Source organism: Cavia porcellus, unplaced genomic scaffold (genome assembly GCF_034190915.1).
Source record: "Cavia porcellus strain 051 isolate PalLab524CR breed Dunkin Hartley unplaced genomic scaffold, mCavPor4.1 scaffold_8, whole genome shotgun sequence".
NCBI lineage: Eukaryota > Metazoa > Chordata > Mammalia > Rodentia > Caviidae > Cavia > Cavia porcellus.
This window is the reverse complement of record NW_026947491.1, coordinates 64,454,583-64,480,778: the sequence shown is the minus strand read 5'-3', so window position 1 is coordinate 64,480,778 and position 26,196 is coordinate 64,454,583. Positions and strand designations below refer to the sequence as shown.

Here is a 26,196-nt window from a genome sequence, read left to right as displayed (position 1 = left end):
CACCTCCAGGCACTGGGGCCTGTGTTGGGCTCGCCTACTGGGTGTAAGTCCCTGGCGTCACGCAGGCCAGGCGCTCCACACCAAAACCGCTTGAGAGGAGAATATGTGACTGAAGTCACTGCAGTGCCTCGTTCTGGCAAGTCTGCCCGGTCCCAGTATGTCCTTTGCTGGAGCCTCCTATTCTATGAAAGGGTGCCCGTTCCCCTCACTCACTGCAAGTCGATGTAGGGCTCCCTGCTAGTCCTGCTCCAACTCTGTTTGCAGATTCCTGCTCTCAGAGCTTTCGCGCGTCTCTCTCCCTGCCCTGCAGATTTGGACGCAGCAGCAGCAGGAAATTCAGATCACGGCTTCCAGTGGCGGGGGTTGCGCTGAGACTTTATCTGTTCCTGTTGTAGCAGCAGAATTGGATTTCCAGTTGGTTTCTCTTAGCTTAGTTCATTCCTGGGTCAGCAGGGTGTATCTCCCCTTGCTTAGGACTCCTTGTACCACAACATTCCTGGATTCTAAGCGGGGTATCTCAGAGAGCCTCCATAGCTGTTGCTATCTATCCACCATGTTCTTTGGTCTTCATTTTTTCAATACTGAAATAATATTTATTCAGGTTTGACTATATGCCAGTCTCTGTGCTACAAATACATCTGCCTACAATCTAATGGGAGCTGTAGCAGAAAATGCCCCCCAACCCGTTTGCTGGTTGCCCAGGTGACAGTTTCGGTTACAGTTCCTGTTGCTTTTGTCTCTTGGAGGCAACTATTAACTGAGACACATGGCTGGTCACTATGACGCATTTTGTAAGAACCAATCCCAATTGACAAACCATTCTGCCTCTGTACTTTCTGCTTGTTTATTCTATGCAAGCCCTGGACCACCCTTCGGTGGCCTGATATTTTGAGAATGATCTCAGTCAATGCTCACTGGTATAAGTAAATCTGCCTCCAAATCCTGGGTCTTGTTTTGGTGTTCCTGGTGTCATTACATAGCCACACATGATGAAAACAGTTCCAACAAAGCACTGTATAGTGAATAATTCCGTAATACATGTACTCCTCTGTGGGACTATGAGGCCATGTAGCGATAGCAACCAACCTTCATTCAAGAACGTAAGTCAGATCAATTCAATGTTCTTCTATACCCTCAAACTTCTTTTTTTTATTTTATGGAAAAAAGTAAAACAAAATTTCATAACAAAATAATAGATATTAATAGATTGCATATTTTTATCTGTAAAATAGTGACTTAGAGTACAAGATATAGGCATAAAAAATTCTCCAGATGACACTAGCACAAACCTTTCTTTTCAATGAACTAAGAGACATTAGTAGCATAACTAACTTGCATTTCTTTTCTTTTCTCTTCCTTCCTTTCTTCTCTCCCTCGCCATAGTTCCTCTTTTGTTTTAAACAATTTCTTCACACTTCACAATATCTATTGTATATTTTAGACTTTATTTACTCTTTCAGTTTCTCACATCAGGGAGATAATACAGTGTTTATACACATGAATCTGATTTATTTCATTTATGAGTATTGTCGCAAGTTACATTCACTTACTTATAAGAGTCTCAAATTTATCCTTCTTTATGGCTCAGTAGTATTCCATTGTATAAAAAGACCACATATTTTTTACCATTCCTTGGTTAATGAGCATTTGGATTATTTCCAAGATTTAGCTGTTACAATCTATGTTGCGATAAGCATGCTATACACTCTGTGTTGCTATAAGCATGAGTACACATCTATTGTTGTGGTATGATATTTTTAACTCTTACAGCACGTCAACCAGAAGGGGACTAGGTGGTTCAAGTGGGACCTCTAATCCCAGTTTTTTGAGGAATCTCCCTACTGATTTCCACAGTGGTTGCACCAGTCTGCATTCTAGCAACAGTGGAGAGGTGTTCCTTTTTCCCCACAGCCTCTCTAATATTTGTTATTGACTTATTTCTTGATGATAGCCATGCTTTCTGGAGTGAGATGGAATTTTAGCGTTGTTTTAACTTGCATCTCTCGAATGATCAAGGGTGTTGAACATTTTTTCACGTATTTTTTGCCATGTGTGTTTCTTCATCTGAGAGGTGTATATTCATCTCAGATGCCCATTTTTGGGTTGGGTCTTTAAATTTGGGGGGCCTGACTTTTAAAAATTCTGTATATATTCTAGGTAGAGGTTATTTTTCTGAAAGACAGTTGGCTAAAAGTTTTTCTAACTCTGTGAGTTGCCTTTTTATTCTGTTGGTGATTTCTTTTGCTGTGTAAAAGCTTTTTCATGAGATCCAAATTGTTGATTCTTTGAAGCATTTCCTGGGCAGTCTGGATTTTGTTCATTAACTCTCTGGCTACATCTGTATCTTCAAGATTTCTATGTACTTGCTCTTTTGGCAAATTTAGTGTTTTTGTTTTAATATTTTTCTTATGATTTCAGCAGATTTGACTCCGCTGACCACTCTCTCTTTCCTGGCAAATATTCTCCTATTCTTGCAAGTTATGGAAATCCTTAACTTTTCTACTTCTTTGGTTGCTCCTTCTGCATATGCATTCTGGCTCTTTCACCCATTCTCACCCTCTACATGTTGAGACTCAGGTCTCAGATCTCTCTAGTAAAACTCTTGCCCTGAACAATCACATTTTAATCCCATGTTTTAAAACATCTTCTGTATGTTAACTCCTAAACTTAACTCTTAACTCCCGCTCTCTCTTCTGAGCATCAGATATATATATATATATATATATATATATATATATATATATATCTTTAGTTAGGTGTTACACAGACACCTCAAACATGATCTACTTAAAATCTCCTCCACTTTGTTGCAAACACTCTACCCCTGAGGCTTTCTTAGCAAGCACATTTTTAAATTTTCTCTTATTTCCATGTACTTCCAATCCACTACCATATTCACTCAGTTCGACTTCTGAAACAGATTTTGAATTCACCAGCTCTCCATTTCCCCCACCTCTCTTATCTAAACCATGGTAAGAAGTTCCTAAAGCTACTAAAATGCCCGCTATTTTTGTCCCACTGCCTACTGAAACATATTCTTCAAACAACAACCAGAGACACTGAAACAAAGCCAAGCCTCCCGTTTCTTACCACGCCCTGTAAAGTCCCCACACGATCGAGGATGTCCTCCTCATCTCGCCCTCCTCTCCTCCGCACCTCCCTCCCTTCCATCCCGGCTGCCCCCCACACCCCAGGCTGCTCTCCTGTGTCCTCCTCTCCCTCCTTTGTGATCTTGAGTGTGGCCCCTTCACCCGGAGTGTTCTACCTGCCATGGCTGTCTCAGTCTCTGAGTTCCTCAGATATCACCCTGAGCATCACTTGCTCACAAAGGCTGCTCTGAGAATACTTTCTAAAGAGATCTTGCTTTCCTCACAGGTTTTATCACGTTCCTAATGTGTTAAGTATTTTGACATTGGTAAACAGTTGAATCTCCAGGACCTAGTTTTATGCCTAGTATAAGAGGTCTGATTGAAATATATGGTGAATGTTTAAATCTTTCTTTAAAAAAACTATTACACATTGCCATTAATTCCTCTCGGAGCATTCACCTTTACTATGAATGCACTTATCCTGTTGTTTTTGCCATTTTCTGAAGCAGTTCTGCAAGTTTTAATGTCTTGATAAAGTTTGAAAAGTATAGAACAGATGCTGCTGCCAAGTGCCATCCAGTGGACAGGTGAGCTTGGAAGGCTCTGAGGATGATTCTCATTCAGTGTATTCACCGGGTTGGCATGGTGTGACTTCTGACGCTTCGCCAAAGTCAAAACATTTTGAATGCATTCAGGACAACCAAGTGACCACCACAGTGCTACTAAACTTAGTCACAAAAGCGGACTTGCAGAGCTGCTTTGGAAAGTGGCAAGAATGATACAATGTGTTCAAAGTGAGGAGCTGGGCACAGGCCTACAATCCCCAGCACTCAGGAGGCTGAGGCAGGAGGATCACTGTGAATTCAAAGCCAGCTTGAGCTACAAAGTGAGTTCAAGGCCAGCCTGAACTGCACAGTGAAACCCTGTCTCAAAAACACAAAACAAAACGAAACAAAATGAGGTATCCTGAAGAGAACTAGTGGCAATGTGTCTTTTACCGTAATACATTTTTTAAATGCATGCACTTACCATATATGTTGATTATACCTCATGTCACTCCGATATTTCATTGTAAGAATTAAGGTAGGATCATACTTTTGATAGTTTAACCTATGGCCATTTCTTTCCCCCCAATACTTCTTTTGGGGGGGGGGTGGAGAGGGTTATAACAGGGTCTTGCTGAGCAATTCAGGGTGGCTTTGAACTTATTATGTAGCCCAGTTGCCTCAGCCTCTGGAGTTACAGGTTTCCACTACCATGCCTGACTTTCCACCTAATACTTTTGTGAGTCATGGAATTCCTTATGCATCAAGGGAGACTGTGATGGTAGAGCACTGTAGAACCAGGTGCTAGGTTTTGGATTCTGATTTTCAGAAGGCAAAGATGCCTGTATTTAAAGCTTTGGGTAAACCCCACAAAACATTGATATGATAGACTACAAAAGCAACCAGACTACAAAAGCAACCAATATTAGTCAATGAGAATTATGGAAAAGTATGCATTAACATCGGTGAATGTTCCTGTGGCAGATACTTTTCTTCCTTATGATTCCCTTTTTCTGCAGTGCTGGGATGGAAGCATGGCCTTGCGCATTCTAGGTAAGCACTCTACCACTGACCGAGGCCCCAGCCCCTGTGGCAGATGTGTACATGCTCAAACGTTCCATCTTCTTCTGTCTCACCGTTCTATACTGCAGAAATAAAATAAGAAACACTGGGATTCTAAGCCGCGTAGTTGTAGCAGTCATGTAGCCAGCACCGGAATAGATGAGCTCAGTCAGGGCGGCTGCATATGTGCAAGGCTCAGAGGGGCCTAGGATAGAGGGTCTGAGAGGACTGTGCCAAGGCTGGTCAGACCCTCAGGTAACTTAAGGGGGCTGCTGAGATATACACAGACACAGAGGCAAATTCCCAGGTTCAAGGGGGAGGGAGTAGTTCGCCTCTGCTGAACTGGCTCAACCTGACAGCACCACAGTCAGCTCACTTTTATGGGGTAGCAAGAAGCACGTTACATGACTGGTAGGTGTCCACAGGCTTAGCTACAAGATACATAGTAACTGGACATTCTGGGTAGCTTTTGAATAGCATGAGAGAGTTTTAACAGAGAGGGAGAGAGGTGGGGAGGGAGGGAGGGACAGAGAGAGAGTTTTAATAGGGTGGTGGGAGTCGAAATGAACTTGTAGTGCTCAGGCACTACCGAAAGATGGTTGATTTAGTCCAGTGGTTCTCAACCAGAGAATTCCCAAGGGGACTTCGCAATGTTTGGTGATACTTTGGCTACTACTGACATTTAGTGAGAAGAGACTAGGGATGGAGCTAACAAGTGTATAATAACACACAGCACACACACACACACACACACACACACACACACACTCCTATACAGCAGAAAATTATTAAGCCCCAAATGTCAATGATATCAAGGTTAAGAAGCCCTGCTTTAGCATAATTATGCACATTTTTGCAGCTCATCAAAGTTACAAATCTCCCGGATGTATTATACTATAAAGACAAATAGGAGGACTAAGCAAGTAGTTCAGAGAATGAGAAATTTAAGAAACTATTTCCAACTTTGCTATTATTATCTATGCACAGCTAGATAATACTTAAGTATTTTTCTCCATGCCATTTCTCATGTAGGATCATCTTGCATCCACAAAACATTTTTAATCTTTCATTGAACAATCTTCCTTTTAACAATTGTTACAGTGAATATATGCTTATTCTAATTAAGTTTCCCTGAAGGGAAAAAAGGTGAAATCAATGGCTAGATGTGGTGGCACATTCCTATAATCCCAGCACTTGGGAGGCTGAGGCAGGAGGATCATTGAGTTTGAAGCCAACCTGGGATATGCAGTGAGTTCAAATTTAACCTAAACTGCATAGCAAGACGCTAAAAAAAAAAAAAAGGCAGTGGGGAGGATAAGAAAAACCCACTTCTATAATCAAAGAAATTCTAATACTTACCAATTCACTGTTTCTATATAACTTTTCTACAAATACAAGAAGTTTTGTACAATATGTAATCATTTGGAAAAGAAAAGATTGGATCCTACGGGATAAAGAGGGGGAAGAAATAAGAACAATAGAAATGCCATAAGAGAGAATGACTTAAGGAAACCAACACCCAAGTTTCCTGCAGCTGACAGAGCTGACGGAGCTAAAATTCAGAACTATGCCGAAAGGTCGGGATTTTCAGGATTCTGATATGCTCTCCACTGGGGCTGGAACTGGGTCTGTCACATATTTGTATCTGCAAATTTTAGAACATAAATCTATTAATTATAATTATATTTGTAAATAAATATATAATAAATTTATATTTATAAATATATAAATAAAATAAATATAATTATAATATTAATATCATTAATTGAAGCAAATGAATGCATGAAGACTCTAAAATGCTGTATATTGGACAGGAGCTTTATGAAATGCTTTTGAAACATTTTGCATTTGAAGCATCTAATAAGAGTAACAACAGAAAGAATAATAGCAATGAACTAGTGTGAGCTTTTTATGACTTAATTTCCTTTGTTGGCTTAGGCATTTAACATCCTTCCCTGGGTACCAGGCACAAGGGTTCTGCCTTTATGGAGCTCACGGCCTCCTGTGGAGGCCACAAGGGGGCAAACAATAGTGATGGTGTTGATGCCAACACAATATCCAAAGCCTCCTTTCATCAGAAGCCAGTCCCTATTTGTAGCAGCACAGGTGCTCACAGTTTTCAGTTCCTTTGAATTTCTTTTCCCTGAGGTCGTTGACGGCTTTCAAAAAAGCCAGTTTATTCACTGAGCTCTAATGCTTCTCACAGGCAAAACCTAAGATGTAGTTGTAAGTGATGACCACAAGGGGGCACCAACAGATCAAGGAAATTTAATAGGCAGGGCAGAGTACATTCAAGACTGCGTAATTTAGATAACCTTCAACAGTAAAACGAAAACTATCCTAAGATTTCCTCCTGAGTTTTGGAAATTTAAAGAGATACGAAGGTGGAAAGAGGAAGGTGCAATTCACAAGCCATTTATTACTAAAATGACAGATATAACTAATATTTCAAAACATTACGTTTTTCTCAAAGAAGGAATTTAAGTAAAATATACATATTCTCATATGTTACCAGTTCCCATTTAAAATGTGTATCTCAAGAGTTATAAAGAGAAGAAAATAGGTGCAAAAAGTGTTATTTGATTATCAGTGTGAACTTGTAAATCATATTTTAAAATAACCAGAGCACAAAGCCTGGTTATATCAAATGGAAATATTTGTTTGCAGTGATCGACGACAGAGTTTTATAGCAGCAATTTCTAATTGTGGAAAGGGATAAATTCAGAATTCCACAGTCTCACTGAGTCAGTCTGTATCTGTTGTAAGTTCATTTTCAGCAGTTATATGAAACTGGAAATTCTAAGGAGATTTAGCCACTTAAAATAGGCCTGGATAGCTATGATTTCATTTTGTTAAGACATAAATCAGGGTAGAAAATATAAAAACTTCTTGCAGAATTGACTTACCTCTGTGAAATAATTTGAGTGTTTCTATGGGAGATTTGTGATGTTGACTTCAGAGATCTTTTGCGTAACTGCGATCTAATGTAAAATTTGTAAGTACAGCAAAGTCCTGAGAATACTGTGTGTTCAATGTCACTTACTTGAGTATTTTCTTCTGTTGGACATTTACACTCCACAAAGGTCTCACTTAAAGTCTTACCACTTGTCTATACTACTTCCTAAGCACTTTGTAGTCTGTGTCATTGAGTATCATAATTATTCATCAGTACTAACACCGTGAGCTCTGTACTGAGAGACCTGTCTTGTTCATCATTATATCCTATGTTCACAATATGACTGGAACATGGTAAGTACAAACAACCACATTTTCTAACTATCAACTTGCTTATGACTCTGTTATACATATTTTATTTTTTCTTCTTTAGTGCACCATTAGAGATATGGTCTAGGTTCAGTTCTGTGGGTGGGGATAGCCAGTTTTCCTACCATTTGTTAAAGAGGCCATCTTTCCTCCAGCAAAAGAATGTGGCCCTTTTGTCAAAAATAAAGGAGCTGAGTGTGCCTGAAGTTAATTATACATGCTCTATGCTTTTCCATTGACCTATAAGTTTGTTTTAGTGCCAATACCATGCTGTTTTAATCACTTTAGTTTTGTAGCATAACTTGACCCAGAACTGTGACGCGCCCTGGCATACAAGAGAACCAGAGCTGCCTTTGTTACTTTCAGTCTCTTCTGGTTCCATTGGAATTTAAGGGTTGATGCCTTTAGTTCTGTGAGGAATTTGATTTGGGTCGAGGTAAATCTGTACAACTGTTTTGCAAGGGTGGTTATTTTGACTATAATTGTTTTTGCATATCCAGGAAAACCAATACATTTCCATCTTTTGAGTCCTTTTTGATTCTCATTTTCAGAGTTTTGTAGTTTTCATTGCAGAGATCTCTCACTTCGGTGCTTAGGTTAATTCCTAGGGATTTAATTTTTAATGCTACCGTGTAGTTATTTCCCTAATTCTCCTTCAGTGAGTTTATTATGGTGTACATGGATGCGATTGATTTTAGAGTGTGGTCTTTGTATCCTGCTTCTGTTGTAAAATTGATTCCTAATTCTAGGAGTATTTTGTGTATTTTTTGCAGTTTTCTATTGTAGAGTATTATGTCATCTGCAAACAATGATAATTAAACTTCTTCTTTTCCTGTCCATAACCCTTTTACCTTTTATTTTTTTCTGTTGTATAATTGCTCTGGCTAATGTTTCCAGAACTATATTCAACATAAGTGTGATAAAGGACATTGTTGTCATGTTCTTGATTTTACAGGGAAAGCTTTGAAGAGGGGCTGGGGATTTAGCTCAGCAGCATAAGCACCTGCCTTGCAAGCAGGCGGTCGTGAGTTTGATCCCCGGTAACGATAAAAAACAAACAAACAAAAAAACAAAAAAACTTCTCTCCATTTAGTATGATGTTGGCCATTGGTTTTTCATAGCTGGCTTTTATTGCATTGAAATAGTGCTGTTTTCTTCAGGATTTTGATAGTTAATGGGAGTTGGATTTTGTAAAATGCTTTTTTGCATCTATTAAGGTGATCATGTGACTTTTATCTTTCCTTTGTGTATGTAGTATATTATGTTTATTGATTTGTGATTGTTGAAACAACCCTACATCCCTAGAATGGATTCTAACTGGTTATGATGTATGATATTTTTGATGATCTGCTGCATTCTATTTGCCAGTGTCTTACTGAGGATTTTTGCAGCGATGTTTATTAGGGAGATTGGCCTGTAATTCTCTTTCTTAGTTAGGTCATTCTCTGGCTTTGGAATCAGAGTAATGCTTGCTTCCAGGAATGAATTTGGGAGTATTGCTTCTCTTTCAATTTCATTAAAGAGTTTGAAAAGTTGTGATGTTAGGTCTCCAATAAATTTCTTGTAGAATTCAGCAGTGAATCTATCAGGGCCTGGGCTTTTCTCTGTTGATAGGTTTTCAATTGCATCTTCAATTTCATTTATTGATATTGGGTTATTTAGGATTTTTATATCTTCTTGATTGAGATTTGGTAATTCATATGTGTCTAGGAGTCTACCCATTTCTTCTGTATTTTCTGTCTTGTTAGTTAATGGGAGTAGGTATAGATGATTTTCCCGATTTCTGCAGGGCCTATTTTGATTTTGCCTTTTTCATTCTTTTCCCTTTCTTTTTTGACAAGGTTTGTCAATTTTACTTAGTCTTTCAAAGAACCAAACTCTTCAATTCATTGATTCTTTGCATTGCTTTTTAGTCTCCATTGTGTTGATTTCTGCTCTTATTTTTATAATTTCCTCCCTCATATGAGCTTTTGGTTTATCTTGCTCTTCTTTTTCTAGATGTTTGAGGTTCAGCATTAGGTTGTTTATATGTGTTTGTCCTGCTTTCCTGATATGCGCACTACCACAATGTGGTGGTCCGATATTGTGTGTTGCCAATATTATTCAACAGTAAAAACTGCCTAATGTCTTCTTTAATTTCATCTTGATCAACTGGCTGTTCAGTAGGGTGCTATTTAATTTCCATGTGTCAATGAAGTTCTTGGGGTTTCCTTTGACATGGATTTCCAATTTCATTGCACTGTGCTTTGATAGTATGCATGGGGTAATTTCAATTCCTTTACATTTACTTAAGCATGTTCTATGAGCCAGTATATTGTCTGTTTTGGAGAATGTCTCAAATGCAGCTGAGAAGAATGTATATTCTGCTGTTGCGGGGTAGAACACTCTATGGACATCCATTTGTGCAAAAATTTTATTTAGTTCTAACATTTCATTATTGATTTAGTTCTAATGTTTCATTATTGATTTTTTGTCTAGTTGATCTGTCTTTTTGCCACAAGTGGGGTATTGAGGCCACCCAATACAATTGTATTAGGGCTTATTTGATTTTTCATGTCCATTAGTAATTGTTTTATATAACTAGGTGCACTGGTATTTGTTCCATATATATTTATGATTGTTATCGCTTCCTCTTGAATTGTTCCCTTTACAAGGATGTAGTGACGTTCTTTCTGGATTCGCTGCAGGAAAAACAATTTCCACAGGCCTGTGCCCAGCTAGGAGGTGCTGGAGGAAGCTGGCAGAAGTCCTGGTTCTGGGCTTATCCGGCCAGCTCCAGCATGGCTCCCAGCTAATCGCTCTCTCCCAGTGGGAGGACTGCATCCTCTGCACTCCCTGCCAGCCCGCGCAGTCCTCCACATCTGCTGCTCCTCTTCTCTTCTCTCTTGGACACCTCTGGTGTTCGCCAGCCACCACCATGTCCATGAGTCCCCAGGTTCCAGCAGCTCCTCCATGCAGTCAGTCTGGCTCCAGGTAAAGGTGCTGTCAGCTACTGCCTTCTTCTCAGTTGAATTTTTTCTTTTCACTCTCTCTGTGGGCTTCAGTTCACACCTCAGACTCTTCCTGGGCCCAGCGGGCCCACTTCCTTTCTGCTTGTCTTCCTCACATGCTGTATTTCAGTGTGTGAACGGTGACTCTCAGAGATGCTGTGTTCTCTGTTGCTTACTGCTCCGCCATCTTCCCAGAGGTTGAATTTTCTCTTTTATTAGTGTCTCAGTTTTGAAAGCAGTTACCAATGATTTTCTGGATTTTGGCAGAAGCATTTTTATTTTTTCTTTAATTTTTAACTACATAGGTTTGGGTCTGTTTTGGTAAAATTGGCTAAAGGTTTGTTATTTTGTTTATTCTTTCAAAGAACTAACTGTTTGATTCATTGATTTTTTTTCTTTTAGTCTCAATTTCATTAATTTTTGCTCTGATCTTTAATTTCATTCCTTGTGCTAGCTTTGGATTTGGATTCTTTTTTTCTAGGAACTTGAGATACATCATTAGGTTATTTGTTTGAACTTGTTGAACTCATTGCTATAAACTTCCTTCTTAGGACGCTTTCATTGGGTGCCAGTTGTCATACTGACATTATTGTTTGATTTTTAGGGATTGTCTAATTTTTGCCTTAATTTTATCTGTGACCTATTGATTACACAAGAGGGTACTATTTAATTTCTCTGTGTTTGCACAGTGTTTGTGGCTTCTTTTGCTATTGATTTCTGGTTTTATTGCACTGTTATGATCTAACAACACGGGTGGGGTAGTTTTGATTATTTTACACTTCCTTAAGCACACTTTATAGGGTTGTATTTAGTCTGTTGGAGACAGTCTCATGTGCTGCCTAGAAGAATGGATATGCTGTTATTGGATGAAATATTCTATAGATATCTATTAAGTCCATTTATTAGAAGGTTTGGTTCAACTCTTTCATTGAATGTATGTCTAGTTGATCTGTCCATTATTATATTTTATCTTTGGGATTTTTAAATTTTTCTTGGGACAGGGTCTGACTCTGTAGTCCAGTGGCCTTGAACTCACTATATACCCGAGGCTGGCCTTGAACCTATGGCAGTCCTCTTGCTTCAGTCTCCTAAGTGCTCAGATTATAAGTGTGCAGCACCACACCTGGCTATGAACTGTCCATTTGGGACAATGAGGTACTGAGATCTCCTTTTACAAATGCATTGGTATCTATTTGATTTTTCATGTCCATTTTGTTTGTTTTAAGATGTTGAGTGCATCAGTATATGATGCATATATGATTATAACTGTTTTCTCTTCCTGTTGAATTGTTCCCTTACCAATATGTAATGACCTTCTTTATCTCATCTGATCACTTTTTGCTTGGAAATTCACTATGTCTGAAATTAAGATAGCTACTTTTTCTTTTTACTGGGTTTCTATTAGGGTTAGAAAAAGTCAAAGAGAGAAAAGTTAAAAAGGAAAAGAGAAAAAAAAAAAGAGTTAAGAAGAGATGAGAAGCAGTCTGGATGTACGCCAGTCTGGCTCGCGTACTTGGGGAGAGCGCCTGGCGCACACTTGTAATCTCAGGACTTGGGAGGCTGAAGCAGGAAGATTAAGGCCTGTCTAGGATATACAAGCAAGTTTAAAGCCAGCAGTCACTACAATGTAAGACCTTTTCTGAGAGAGAGACAGAGAGAGAGGGAGAGAGAGAAGAAGCAAAGAAGGACAGAAAAATTCTTGAAATCTCAACAAAGAAAGAAGAAAGGAGGATAGCAAAGAAGAAAAAGAAAACTCCTCCCACAAATGATGCACATGCTCAAAACAAACAAACAAACAAACAAACAAAAACCCAAAATTTAAGAAACAAACAAAAAGTAAATTTCTTCTTGATTCTGAATGTTTTTTCCTCCTGGGTTCTATAATTTTGGGACAGTATCCAAGTCAAGACATAGCACTGCTCCTGCTGGAAGATAAAAAAGCAGTCAGCCCCAGATCCACGCAGAAACCAGCAGGCAGTAGAGTTAAAAGACAGTGTGCCTTGTCTTTCAAATCCAGAACCACTCAGGTTGAAGCTGGCCTCTGGCCATGGGGCAGGGCCAGAGCCTTCAGCTTAAACCTCTCCAGGGCTTTCTTCTCAACCTGACACAGCTTCCTGAGCACGCTGAGTCCTGCGGCTGTCTCTGACTCAGTCACTGTGGGAGCATCGTTGGTGGCACCGGCCAGGCGCTGTCCCCACCGGGTCGCTCACCCTCCGCTGCCTGGAAGGCCTCACGGAGCGGATCCTGCTCTCCCTGCAGCTCGCGGCACCTGCTGCTTTGCTCTGGGCTGCGTGTCACCCTGAAGCCCTCGGGAGTGTCCCGCCTTCTGTGGATTTGGTGTCCCTTTCCCAGGAGCTGGTGGGGAAGATGGGATTGTTCTCCTGTTCTCCAGGTCGTGTTCTCTCTCCGGATTCTCTGTAGGTTTTAATTTTCCTGTCAGATCCTTGCTGTTGCCCTGGGAGCTACTTCTCTGGTTTTTTCCTTCCCCAACTTGTTACTTTTCTGGTGTCTGGATTCTGAATCTCAGCAAGGCTGAATTGCTGCCTAGCGTGCTGCGATTTTCTCAGAAGGAGCCTTGAAGCCTCTTTGTGTGGTTTTGTGTGCTTGCTTTTTCGTATAATGTTGGCCTAGTTTTGGCGTCAGGATGGTGCTTGGATCACAGAATGTGTCTCAGTCCTGCTCTCTTTCGCAGGGCTCCCGGCTCCCACTGTGGAATGTGCTGCTTTTCCTGTTTATTGGCCCACAGTCACTCTGCTGAGCGTATTTCTCTTCCTAGCTTTAGTAAACATAAAACTTTGCTACGTTATAGAAAATAAAATGAATTGAAAGAAGTTCCCACTTGTTTAATTTTCTGAGATGCTGTATAGGATTAGTGTTATTTCTTCCTTTAAATATTCCATATGTTGTTGTGGTAACATATGCCTATCACTGCTAAGGCTGAGGCAGGAAGATTGCTGTGAGTTCTAGGCCAGCCTGGGAAACATAACGAGTTAAAACAATAACAACAAATTAAAGTTTTGAAAGTTTTGATAGCATCCATCAGTGCAGCAATTTGGGCTTTAAATTTGTTTTGCTGAAAGGTTACAAATTCATTTGAAGACTTTTCTATAGGACCATTCAGATTTCCTTTTTGAGTCAGGGAGGCTGAGAAAAGATCACAAGTTCAGGGCCAGCTTGTGTGATTTTATGGCTCAAAACAAAATTTTTAGAAAGGGCTTGGACTATCTCTCAGGAGCACAACACTAGTTAAGTTTCTCTGTTATGCTTTAAATAATTATCTTTTGAAAAAGGTTAAAATATGAAAAGGGATTTAACATTAACTCATATAATTTTTATTCCTGGTATTCTTCACGCTTTGTAAATGTCCACATTTTCATAATAATTTTTTGTGTATCTGAGTCCTTCCTTCTAGCAAAGACATGCTTGAAAAAGTTGTGATGAATTATTCAGCTTTTGTTAATTTTAAAGATTTATTATGACTTCATTTTTTAAAGACATTTTCCCATGGTAGAGAATTTTACATGGGTTGAATTATTTTCACTCTAAAGATGTTCCACTGTTTTCTGATCTGCAGAGACTCTAAGGAGAAAGGTGTCCCCAAATCCCTTGCTTTTAATCTTTGTCCATGTACCTGCTTTTTCTTTTACATTTATTTTCAACAATATGAATCTGACATCCTTTTAAGCAGTATTCTGTATGCCACTTTGGATTTGATTTCCTTGGTCAGTGGATTATTTTTTAATCTTTAGAAAATGCTCAGTCAGCTTTTGAACACATTCTCTTCTCTACATCTTTCTGAGGTTTCATTTAAATATACATTATACCACTTGGTATCTTCCCATGGCTCAGTTCATTGACATTTGGTGCTTCTTTCCTTCTGTATGCTTTATTGTGGCTAGTTTTTATTGCTGTACCTTTAAGTACACTGATTATTTTTTTCCTATGGTGTTCTCCTACAGCAGGTAGGTTATTAATCCTTCCAACCTATTTTTAATTATTGAACTTTTATCTCCATAAAATCCATTAACAGAGGTTAACCCAACAGGAAGCCAGCCATTCCCTGGCTTGATATAGAGACCATGATTACACTATTTGATTTCTACCTAGACAGAGCTTACAGCCTTCAATCAATCAGCAATTGTTGAAGTAGACTCCCCAGACATACACATCAGCAGAGAGTGAACCATCAAAATTGAGCCTGAGAAAATTTGCAAAGAATGGCCTTAGATCTCGGAAATTCATTTTTCCATGAGCCATTCCCAAACAAACTTGAATCAGAAAACTTAGAGTTTAAATCAACTCAAGGATCTGCTGTCCCAAGGAGAGTGATCTCTGAATTCTCAAGCACTGAGCTCAACACATTTCAGTACACTGATAAGTCATGGGCGAGGAGGAAGTACAAAGTCTACAAATTTTTTCCCTCATGACTGCAACGAGAAAAGCATAGCAAGGATGCGATTACGTCTCAGTTAACCATGGAGCAGTTTATGCTTAGTGACCTCGCCAGGGACAAGACTATGTTGAAAAAGAAACAGAAATCGAGTTATAAAAACCTAGAGAAATTTGTGGAAGACCTGACAGATGGTTGTATGAAGCCACCTGTATTAGTCTATGTCTGCTTGCAAGGACAGGAAGCTCTCTTTTCTGAGGATACGTCCTGAAAAGAAGTCATTGTTAATTTTTAAAAACAGCTGTCAGCAGAAACCTTAAGAGGAGAGAATATGTGAACATCTTGCCAGGTTTCCCAAAATGCTCCTTTGGAAACAAGACAAGGAAGTGAATATAAAGTAGATGGCTGCAGCAATTTCTGAGAAATTACTCAAGTAAATGGCAATATTACTAATCCAGGAAAAGAGATAGCTCTCCTTCTCATCATCCTGGAAGAGAACTGTCCTAGGCCTGAAAAGAAGGGTGTTTCTTGGGAGAGCCCACCCAACTGCAGAAGAGCAAGGCTAGACACCTAAAGATTGCAGGAAGAGTCCCAGAAGGGACCTTCTAACCAAGATGTCCTATGGATGTGGGACCAGGATTGTTCTCTAGGTCACACAGTCCTCCCCTGAGCTGACCCTACCTATCACACCAATGAATGAAACTGCACCTGTGAGGGACCCCAAAAAAAGATTCCATGGATACCCAGGATCATACAAATGGCCCAAGACTTTTAGGTAGCTCACCCATTTATTCACCCACAAAAGAAGACACAGGAATGAGAGGCCATTGGTTTGTGCTAAGTGTAACAAAGGGTTCTTCCAGATATCAGATCTACATGTGCATCGGATGATTCACAAAAAGGAGAAGTCTTTTGCATGGAGAAGATGTGGAAAGTTCTTTACACACAAAACAAACCTGCGGGCTCATGAGAGAATTCATAGAGGACAGAAGCCCTGTAAAGGTACCCTTCCCTGTGGAAGCGTCTGCCAGTCATCCACATACTATCATCACCAGAGGAGTCACGAGACACTTGGATCCAAAATGTTCCCTCCATACCACAATCTTCCTTCTCAGCCGCTGGGACTATGTTCTGTGTATGAGTACAAATTCAGAGAGTTGTTTGTATTCATTGGCAGTGTAGCATGTAATTTCTTGGTTATGCTTTCTATTTATATTGTCACTTCAATAAAATATGTAAGGTCAAGAGCACACAGAACATAGCAGTGTGTGCAATAATGTATTTTAAAGGTAAAAAAAAATCCGTTAATGTCTTTTTGTGTCTTCTATTTTTCTCTTTCTTACATTCTCGTTTTCCTTTAACTCCATAAGCATATGTTTTGAAATTTATAATAGCTGTGTTAATGGCTTTGCCTGCCAGTTCCATTCCATTTTTCGATTCCTTTTTCCTTCTCTCTCTCTCTCTCTCTCTCTCTCTCTTGAGACAAGATCTCACTATGTAGTCCAGGTTGACCTTGAATTCACTATATAACCGAAGGTGGCCTCGAACTTGTGGCAACCCTCCTGCTTCACCCTCCCAAATGTTTGGGAATACAGGCATATGCCACCGTGTCTGGCTCTGGTCCTGTTTATATTAATTGATTTTTTTCCTAATCATGGATCAAATTTTTGGCATTTTTAAATAGATAATAATAGTTACTAGATGCTGGACATTATGAATTTTACATTGCAGAGTATTGAATTATGTTGTATCTTTTTAAAAGATTGTTGAATTTTATCCTGCTACTCAGTTTGACATTTGTGAGAATCAGCTTGATCTATTTGAGGCTTGTTATAGCAGGGTTAGAGAACACTTTACTTGGAGCCATTTGTCTCTGTCTGTTTTGAGATATGAACAAAATGTCCTTGTTGAACAAAGCTGCGGCATTCTGACTGATGGGAATGCAAACTGTTCTCTCTGTGAATGCCAGTAACTGTCTACTTACTCTTTCCTCCGATCTATGTTCAAGATTCCACTCACTGCGGTGCAAATCAGTAGAGTCAAATGCTGAAGAGCCCTCTATGGATCTCCAGAAGTCTCCCTCTCTGTGCACTGCTGCTCTCCAGTTCTGTCACCATTTCTAACAGCCTCGATCTCCTTGAACTCTGATTTCTGCCTCCATAAATTTTCTGTAATATTCTGTTGTTTTATTTATTACTTCACTTAGTTTGCAGTTCCATGGATCAAAGCCATTGCTTCATGCATGCTGGCAAGCACTCTAGCATGAGCTACAAACAGCTCTACAATATTTCCTTAAAAGCTTTTTGTAAAAAATACTATTCGTTTAAGAGTGTTCAACTTTGTTCTGGAAAGCAACTTCTGGATCAACATCTTTTTGAGGTATGATTTGTAAGTATTTCAAGTAGCCTTTACTGTAGAAGTAGCCTAGCTTCACTATTAAAGAGACTGAAGTTTCTATTGAGCAATCTATGTATTTAAGAGGTTTTCCCAGTCCATCTGATAGGCATTAGGATGGTTCGCAGGAGTTTGTGAGCATGAGGAATGTTCTGTATTATAGCAGATCTGTAAATGTTCTTTCCTCAGAAGCTTTGTTCTTTGCTTAGGCTTATGGTGTTTAACACTTCACATATACACACTGGCTTTTATTCTCACAGTTAAGGGAAGAGGAACCCCTTTGCAAATTTCTGCAGTTTTAAAAAACTACTCTAAGTGGCTGGGGATTTAGCTCAGTGGCATAAGCGCCCGCCTTCAAGCAGGCAGTTGTGAGTTCGATCCCTGGTACCAATAAAAAGACAAAAAAAAAAAAAAAAAAAAAAAACTACTCTATTTACTATCCCACAAATTGCAGCAGCCTTAGTATTCTTTAATTTCAATTTATGTCTTTTTCTAAAAAAAGCAAAACATAAAAAAGGTAGAAATGATACAGAATTTCAAAAAAAAAACAAGAAGCCATCTCTAGTTGATATATTACATGTTATTATCTTAGAAGTAATTGTAGAAGTTGCAAAATCTAAGCATAAAAAATGCACAGTCAAACAAGGACAGCACAAACTTTTCTGTTTGATGAACTAACAAAAACTTAGTAGTATGGTTATCTGTCTTGCACACTTAAACATACAGTTATATTTGTATATCTACAAGTTGTTTTTTCCTCTCAAGCACTTTTTTCCCTTTCATTATTATAATATTTATTATACATTTTGGATGTTATTACTCTTTCAGTTATTATTATTGCTTATTTTTTACACTAGAGAGAAAATACAGTATTTGCAAATGTGAGTCTGATTTATTTCACTTATGAGGATAGTCTCAAGTTGCCTCCATTTACTTCTAAAAGCCTCAAGATCATCCATTTTATAGCTGAGTAATATTCAATTGTATAAAAATACCACATCTTCTTCATCCATTCTGCAGTTGATGGGCATTTGGGTTGTTTCCAAGATTTAGCTATTACAAATTGTGTTGATGTAAACATGGGTGCACACATATTGCATGGCATTTTCAATTTTTCTGGTAAAATAGCCAGGAGGGGAATAGCTGGATTGAATGGAACTTCCAATCCTAGTTTTTTGAGGAATCTCCACACTGATTTCCACAATGGCTGCTCTAATCTACCCTCCCACCAACAGTGGTGCAGTGTTCCTTTTCCCCCACAGTCCCACCAACATTTATTATCACTTGATTTATTCATGGCAGCCATTCTTTCGAGAGTGAGATGAAATCTCAATGTTGTTTTAATTTGCATTTCTCAAATGACCAGTGATGGTGAACATTTCTTTAAGTATTTATCTGCCATTTGTATACCTTCATCTGAGAAGTGCGTATTCATATTTCAGATACCCATTTTTTGAATGGGTGTTAGAATTTGGGGGTTTGATGTTTTTTCAATTCTTTGTATGTTCTGATATAAGTCCTTTGTCTGAGGGGCTGTTGACCAAAATTATTTCCCATTTTGTGGGTTTTCTTTTCATTTTGTTGGGGATTGCTCTTCAAATGCAAAAACTTTTTAACAAGATGAGATCTCAGTTGTTGATTCTTTGAAGTAATTCCTGTTCGGTTTGCATTTTGTTCATGAACTCTTTGCCTACTCCTATGTCTCCAAGATTTCTACCTACCTTGTCTTCCAGTAGATTTCATGTTTCTGTTTTAATATTTAGACCTTTGACCCATTTTGACTTTATTTTAGTGCATGGTGATACACATGGGTCTAGTTTCAGCCTTTGGCATGTGGAAAGCCAATTTTTCCAACACCATTTATTAAAGATGCCATCCTTTTTCCAGTGAACATGTTTAGCTCCTTTGTTAAATATAAGGTGGCTGAGTAGTTGTAATAGTTAAAGTAGTTGTAGTTATGTTTGCATCTTGTAATCTGTTTCATTGATCCTCAGGTCTGTTTTGTTGCCAGTAACATGTGGCTTGGTAGTATAATTTCAAGTCAGGAATTGATATGCTTCTTGCTTTGCCTCCATTGCCCAGAATTGCCTAGGTTTCTTCTGTTTCCAAATAAATTTTAGGAATGTCCTCTCTATATCTGTAAGGTGTGTCAATAGTATTTTAAATCTGTATAACAGTTTTGGTAGTATGGCTACCATTTTCACAGTGTTGGTTCTTCTTAACCAAGAGCAATGGCTATCTTTCCATTTTGTAATAACCTCTTCAATCTCCTTTTTAAATGTAGTATAATTTTTAAGCAAATAGATCTTTTCCATTCTTGGCTAGGTTGATTCTTAAGTATTTCATTTTTTTGGACGCTATTATGAAAGGCATTATTTCCATAATTTCTCTCTTAGTGAGGTTGTTTGTGTACAAGAATGTTATTGACTTTTTCCTGTTGACTTTGTATTCAGCTATATTGCTGAATCTGTTTATTAACTCTAGTAGTCTTTTGATGGAGTTTTTGAGGTCATCTATGTAGAGTATCATGTCATCTGCAAATAATGATAATTTAACGTCTTCCTTTCTTATCCTTATTCCTTTTATTTCACTCCCATGTCTGATTGCTCTGGCTATTGTTTCCAGAACTATATTGAATAGGAGTGGTGATAGAGGACATCCTTATTTTGTTCCTGATTTTACAGTGAAACTTCTCAGTTGTTGTCCATTTAGTATAATGTTGGCTGATGGTTTTTCATAGATGACCTTTACTAGATTGAGGTAGATACCATCTATTCTAAGTTTCTGTAGGGTTTTTATCGTGAACAAGTGCTGGACTTTATCAAAAACTTTTTCGTGTCTATTGAGATGAATATGTGATTTTTGATTTTGGCTCTGTTGATGTGGTATATTATATTTATTGATTTGCCTATGTTAAACGATCCCTGCATTTCTGGGATAAATCCCCACTTGGACATGATGTATAATCTTCTTGATGACTTGATATACTCTATTTGCCAGTATTTTATTGAGAATCTTTGCATCAATGTTCATTAGTGAGACTGACCTATAGTTCTCCTTTTTAGTTGAGTCTTTCTCTGGTTTTGATATGAGAGTAATATTTGCCTCCAGGAATGGGTCAGGGAGGATTGCTTTCCTTTCAATTTTATTGAATAGTTTGAGGAGTATTGGCATTAAATCTTCTCTAAATTTCTTATAGAATTCAGCCATGAATCCATCAGGGCCTTGGCTTTTCTTTGCTGGTAAGTTCGTAATCACATTGTCAATTTCAGTTGATATTGGGTTATTCAAAATTGTTATACCTTCTTGATTGATCTTTGGTAGTTCATATATTTCTAGAAATCTGTCCATTTCCTCTATGTTTTCCACCCTATGTGAGTAAAGATTTTCAAAGTAGGTATTCATGATCATTTGAATTTCAATGGGATCTGTAGTAATTTCTCTCTTTTCAGTCTTTATTGCATGAATTTGCTTTTTGGGGGAAGGGGGTAATGAGGATCGAACTTACAACCTCAGGCTTGCTAGGCAGGCACTTTTTCTGCTGAGCTAAATTGCTGGCCCTCTCTCTTTTTTTTTTTTTGATAAGGTTGGCTAGAGGTTTATCAACTTTGTTTATTCTCTCAAAAAACCAGCCCTTTAATTCATTAAATCTTTGTATTTTTTAGTCTCAATTACATTAATTTCTGCTCTGATCTTTATAATTTCCTCTCTTCAATGAGCTGTGGGTTTTACTTGTCCTTCTTTTTGTAGAAGCTTGAGGTGTAGCATTAGGTTGTTTATTTGTGTTCATTCTGTTTTCCTGCTATGACAATCTATTGCTATAGATTCCGCTCTTAGGACTGCTTTCATTGCCTCCCACAGGCTTCAGTATGCTGTATCTGCATTTTCATGGAATTGTAGGTATTGCTTGGTTTCTTTCACCTGTAACCCATGGATTGTTCAGGAGGTTGTTGTTTAATTTCCATGTGTTTATGCAATTTTGCAATTTCTTTTGCCATTAATTTCCAATTTCAGTGCACTATAGTCAGATAATATGCATGAGATAATTTTACTTCCTATATAAATTTCTTTTCTTTTTTCATTTACCTGTTTCTCTCCAATTTAATCTTTTAACTTGGCTTATTCTCTAAATATCCTTGTATCTCCAGTGAGATCATTTGTACTACTCCTTTCTCCTCATATCATACAGTTTAAGGTTGAAAAATTTCCCTCATGCATTCCTCCATTAAGAAATCCTCTATCTTTAACAATATAACCATAAAATTTATTAATTTTTTGACAGTTAACTCTATAGAATTACTATAGAATTGTTTTCTACCATTATCAGGGTGATAGCTGTCACATTTAGTACATAATAACTGTAAATCAATACCAAGATTGTCATAATGTCTACACTATGATTATGAATTTCTTCTCTAGGTGGTACATAATTGGCTCTTTTGCATTTTAAAGAGAATTTTTAAAAAACAGCAAAATGGTACAGAATTTCAAATAAGATAATAGAATAACAAGTTATTATAATGCATATTGTTTTTTAAAATTTTATTTTGAAAGTAGTAAGATACAACAGAACAAGACAGAATAAAGCTAACTGAGGCTGTGTAGTGAAACTGGTACAGAACTTCACAGCAGGTTACCAGGATAACTGTAATAGGAATCAGAGTATATTTCATTATCTTTACAATAGTTGTTATTTCAATCACATATATAAAAATAAAATGAAATACAGAACATTATAGAACTTATCAAAACAGAATATTGACTATAGCTGTACCATTAATCAGAATAGAGCAAAACAGTAATAAAAGTATTTGCCTTCAAAGAGATGGTAGAAGAAAATCCCCCTTTTTGCTATGGTCAGTCTCCCAAGAGATGCTCAGATTTCTGGTTCCCATTTGTTAATGGGGAACAGGAGAAGGAGGGTAAGGGAAGTGGGATGTTTGACTCTAGGCTGTGCACCAGTAGGTTCACTATTGCTTAGCAGGGAGGCAGGCTGGTTGCTTAGTTTCCCAGAGTCCTAAGTTCCAACATGGCGTGGATCTCAGGAGCCACTGGTGGTTCTCCCTCTGGAAGGGCTGCAGTCTGCCACCTATACTGATATTGTTGCCTTCAAAATAGTTACTAAAGGTCAGGGATTTAGCTCAGCAGTGTAAGCACCTGCCTGACAAAAGGCAAGGTCATGGGTTTAATGCCCCATACCAAACAAAGCAAAACAAAAACAAAAACACAATAGTTACTAATATTATTAGGTATAGGCATACAAATTTGATCAAACAATATAAGTACTATTCTTTTCAATGAACAATAAAATGAATAGTACAAGTATCCTAGCTATCTTGTGTATATAGGTATACATAAGATATTTCACAATATCTATTGTACTTTTTGGATTTTGTTTATTCTTTCAGTTTTTTACACCAGGGAGACAATATAATGTTTACACATGCAAGTCTGGTCTATTTCACTTATGAATATAGTCTCCAGTTTTATCTATCTACCTATGAAAGACTTGAGTTTGTCTTTCTTTACAGCTAATACTCCATTTTATTTTACTTTTTAAAACCACATCATTTTTATCCATTCCTTGATTAATGGGGTTTTGGGTTACTTCCAATATTTAGCTATTACAAATTGTGGTGCTATAACATGGGTGCATATATGTTACTGTGGTATGATGCTTTTAATTCTTCTGGGAAAATATCCAGAATAGGGATAGCTTGGTCAAATGAGGCATCAATTCTGGTTTTTGATGAATCTTTACACTGGTTTCATGGTAGGGGTACCAGTCTACACTCTCACCAACAGTGGAGAAGTGTTCCTTTTCCCTGCACATCCCTGCCAACATTTGTTATTGGATGATTTTTTTTGATGATAGGCATTCTTTCTGGGGTGAGATGAAATCTCATTGTTGCTTTACTTTGCATTTATTGAATGACCAGTGATTCTGAATATTTTTTAGTGTATTTGTATTTCTTCACCTGGGAAGTACATATTCATCTCAGATGCCCATTTTTGTCTTTGGTATTTGAATTTTGGGGGCCTGACTTCCAAAACTCTTTTAAATGTTATAAATAGAGTTCTTTTGTCTAAGGGACAGTTGGATAAATTTTTTCCATTCTGTCCATTTTCTTTTCACTCTGTTGGTGGTTTTTTGATGTGCAAAAACTTTTTACTATGATGAAATCTCAGTTGTTGATTCTTTGAAGTATTTCATTTGCAGTTTGGTATTTGTGCGTGATACTTCTATATCTTCAAGATTTCTATCTACTTTCTCTCCCAGTAGATTTAGTGTTTCTGTTTTAATATTTAGATTTTTGATGCATTTTGACTTTGGTTTAGTGCATGGTGATAGGCATAGGTCTAGTTGTAGTCCTGGACATGTGGAAAGCCAGTTTTTCCAGAACCATTTATTTGAGAGACTGTCTTTTTTCCAGTGAACATGTTGGTGCTTTTGTCAAATATAAAATGGCTGAGTGTCTTTGTAACTGTGTCTACATGTTCTACAGAACTTCAGATCTGTTTTGCTGCCATTACCATGCTGATTTTATCACAGTAGCTTTGCAGTGTAATTTCAAGTCTGGATTATGATGCCCCCTGTGTTGCCTTTGCTGCCTAGGATTACCTTGGCTATTCTAGATCCCTTCTGTTGCCAGATGGACTTAATGAATGTTTTCTCTAGATCTGTGAGGTATGCTAATGACATTTTGATTGGGATTGCTTTAAATCTGTATAGTAGTTTTGAGAGTATGGCCATTTTTACAATATTGGTTTTCCTATTCTTAAAAAATGCCTTTTCATTTTTTAAGATTTGCTTTGATTTCTTTTTTTTCAGAGTTCTGTCTTATTTCATGTATAGATCTTTTTCTTCTTTTGTTAGATTGATTCCTAAGTATTTCATTTTTCTGGATGTTACTGTGAAGTGTTTTGCTTCCCTAATTTTTCTCTCTGTAAGTTTATTGTCTGTGTATAGGAATGCTATTGATTTTTGAGTGATGACTTTTTATTCAGCTATGCTATTTAATTTGGTTATTAAATCTACAACTCTTTCAGTGGGGTTTTCTGTGTAGAGTAGAATGTCATCTGTGAATACTGATAATTTCACTTCTTCTTTTCTGATGTTTATTTCTTTAATTTTTTTCTCATTAACTGATATTAATGTTATTCAGAATTTTTATATCTTCTTGATTCAGCTTTTGTAATTCCCATGTTTCGAGGAATCTATTTGTTCTGTGTTTTCCATCATATGAAAGTATTTTAGAAGTAGGTATTCTTCATCTTCTGAATTTCCACAGGATCTGTAGCAATTTTACTCTTTGCAGGCCTTAGTGCATGGATCTGAGTTTTTTCTTTCCTTTTTTGGGTAAGGTTGGCTAGGGATTTATCAATTTTAGTTATTCTTTCAAAGAACCCACTCCTTAATTTATTAATTCTTTGTATTCTTTTCTTAGTCTCAGTTGCATTAATTTCTGCTCTGATTTTGTTTTCTTCTTTGAGCTTGACTTGTTCTTCTATTTCTAGAATTTTGAGGTATAGTGTTAGGTTGTTTATTTGTGCTTATTCTATTTTCCTGATTATGAGAATTTACTACCATAGATTTCTCTCTGAGGACTGCTTCCACTGTATCACACAGGTTTTGGTAAATTGTATTTGGTACATATATACTTATGATTATTATCTCCTTCTCTTGAAGTTTTACCCTAACTAGTCTACAGTGAGCTTCTTTATCTTTTTTGATCATTCTTCATTTGAAGTTCAAATTGTCTGCAAATAGAATAGATACCCCTGATTTTTTCTGGGTTCCTGTTGCATGGAATATTGTTTTCCATTCTTTGACTTTCATTCTACAAATTTGCTTTTGAGTTATATGAGTTTCTTGAAAATAGCAGACAGTTGAATTTCATTTCTTGATCCATTATGCCAGTCTGTTTCTTTTGATTGATTAATTATAGCCATTTACATTAATGGTTATACCTGCTATGTATTGGCTTATCTTTATCATGTTATCTTCTTGCTGTTGGTTTTTAAATTTTCTCCTGTTTAATTACTTGCCTTGGTGTATGGTTTCTTTCTTTTGTTGTTCTTGGAACTGTGGTCATTTTTATCTTTTTCTAGACTATCTTTTGGTACTCTTTTTAGGGTTGCTTTGGTGGTCATAAATTTCTTCAATTGTTCTTTGTCATAAAAGTATCTTATTTCTCCATTAATTTTGAAATACAGTTTTATAGGATACATCATTGTGGGTTGGAAATTGTTTCCTTTCAAGATTTGAAATGCTTTACTTCAAACTTGTAAACTTGTATTAACTTGATAGTTTTTGTTGAGAAGTTTGCCATGATTATAATGGTCTTTTCTTTATAGGTGATCTGTTTGTTTTCTCCAACAGCTTTTAATATTCTGTTCTGTTGCTGAATTTATGGAATCTTGATTATTATATGTCTGATTGTAGATTTACTTTGGTTATG

At 37.5% G+C, this 26,196-nt stretch overlaps 1 long non-coding RNA gene across 1 annotated transcript in view; it reads left to right on the top strand.

Annotated features, from left to right (window-relative positions):
• Positions 1–10,734: 10,734 nt before the first annotated feature.
• Positions 10,735–26,196, top strand: part of LOC134477361 (uncharacterized) — a 30,999-nt gene continuing 15,537 nt past the window's right edge. Inside the window, exon 1 of the long non-coding RNA XR_010049378.1 lies at positions 10,735–10,933. This is a non-coding gene — a long non-coding RNA (uncharacterized LOC134477361). The remainder of the gene's footprint in view (positions 10,934–26,196) is intronic.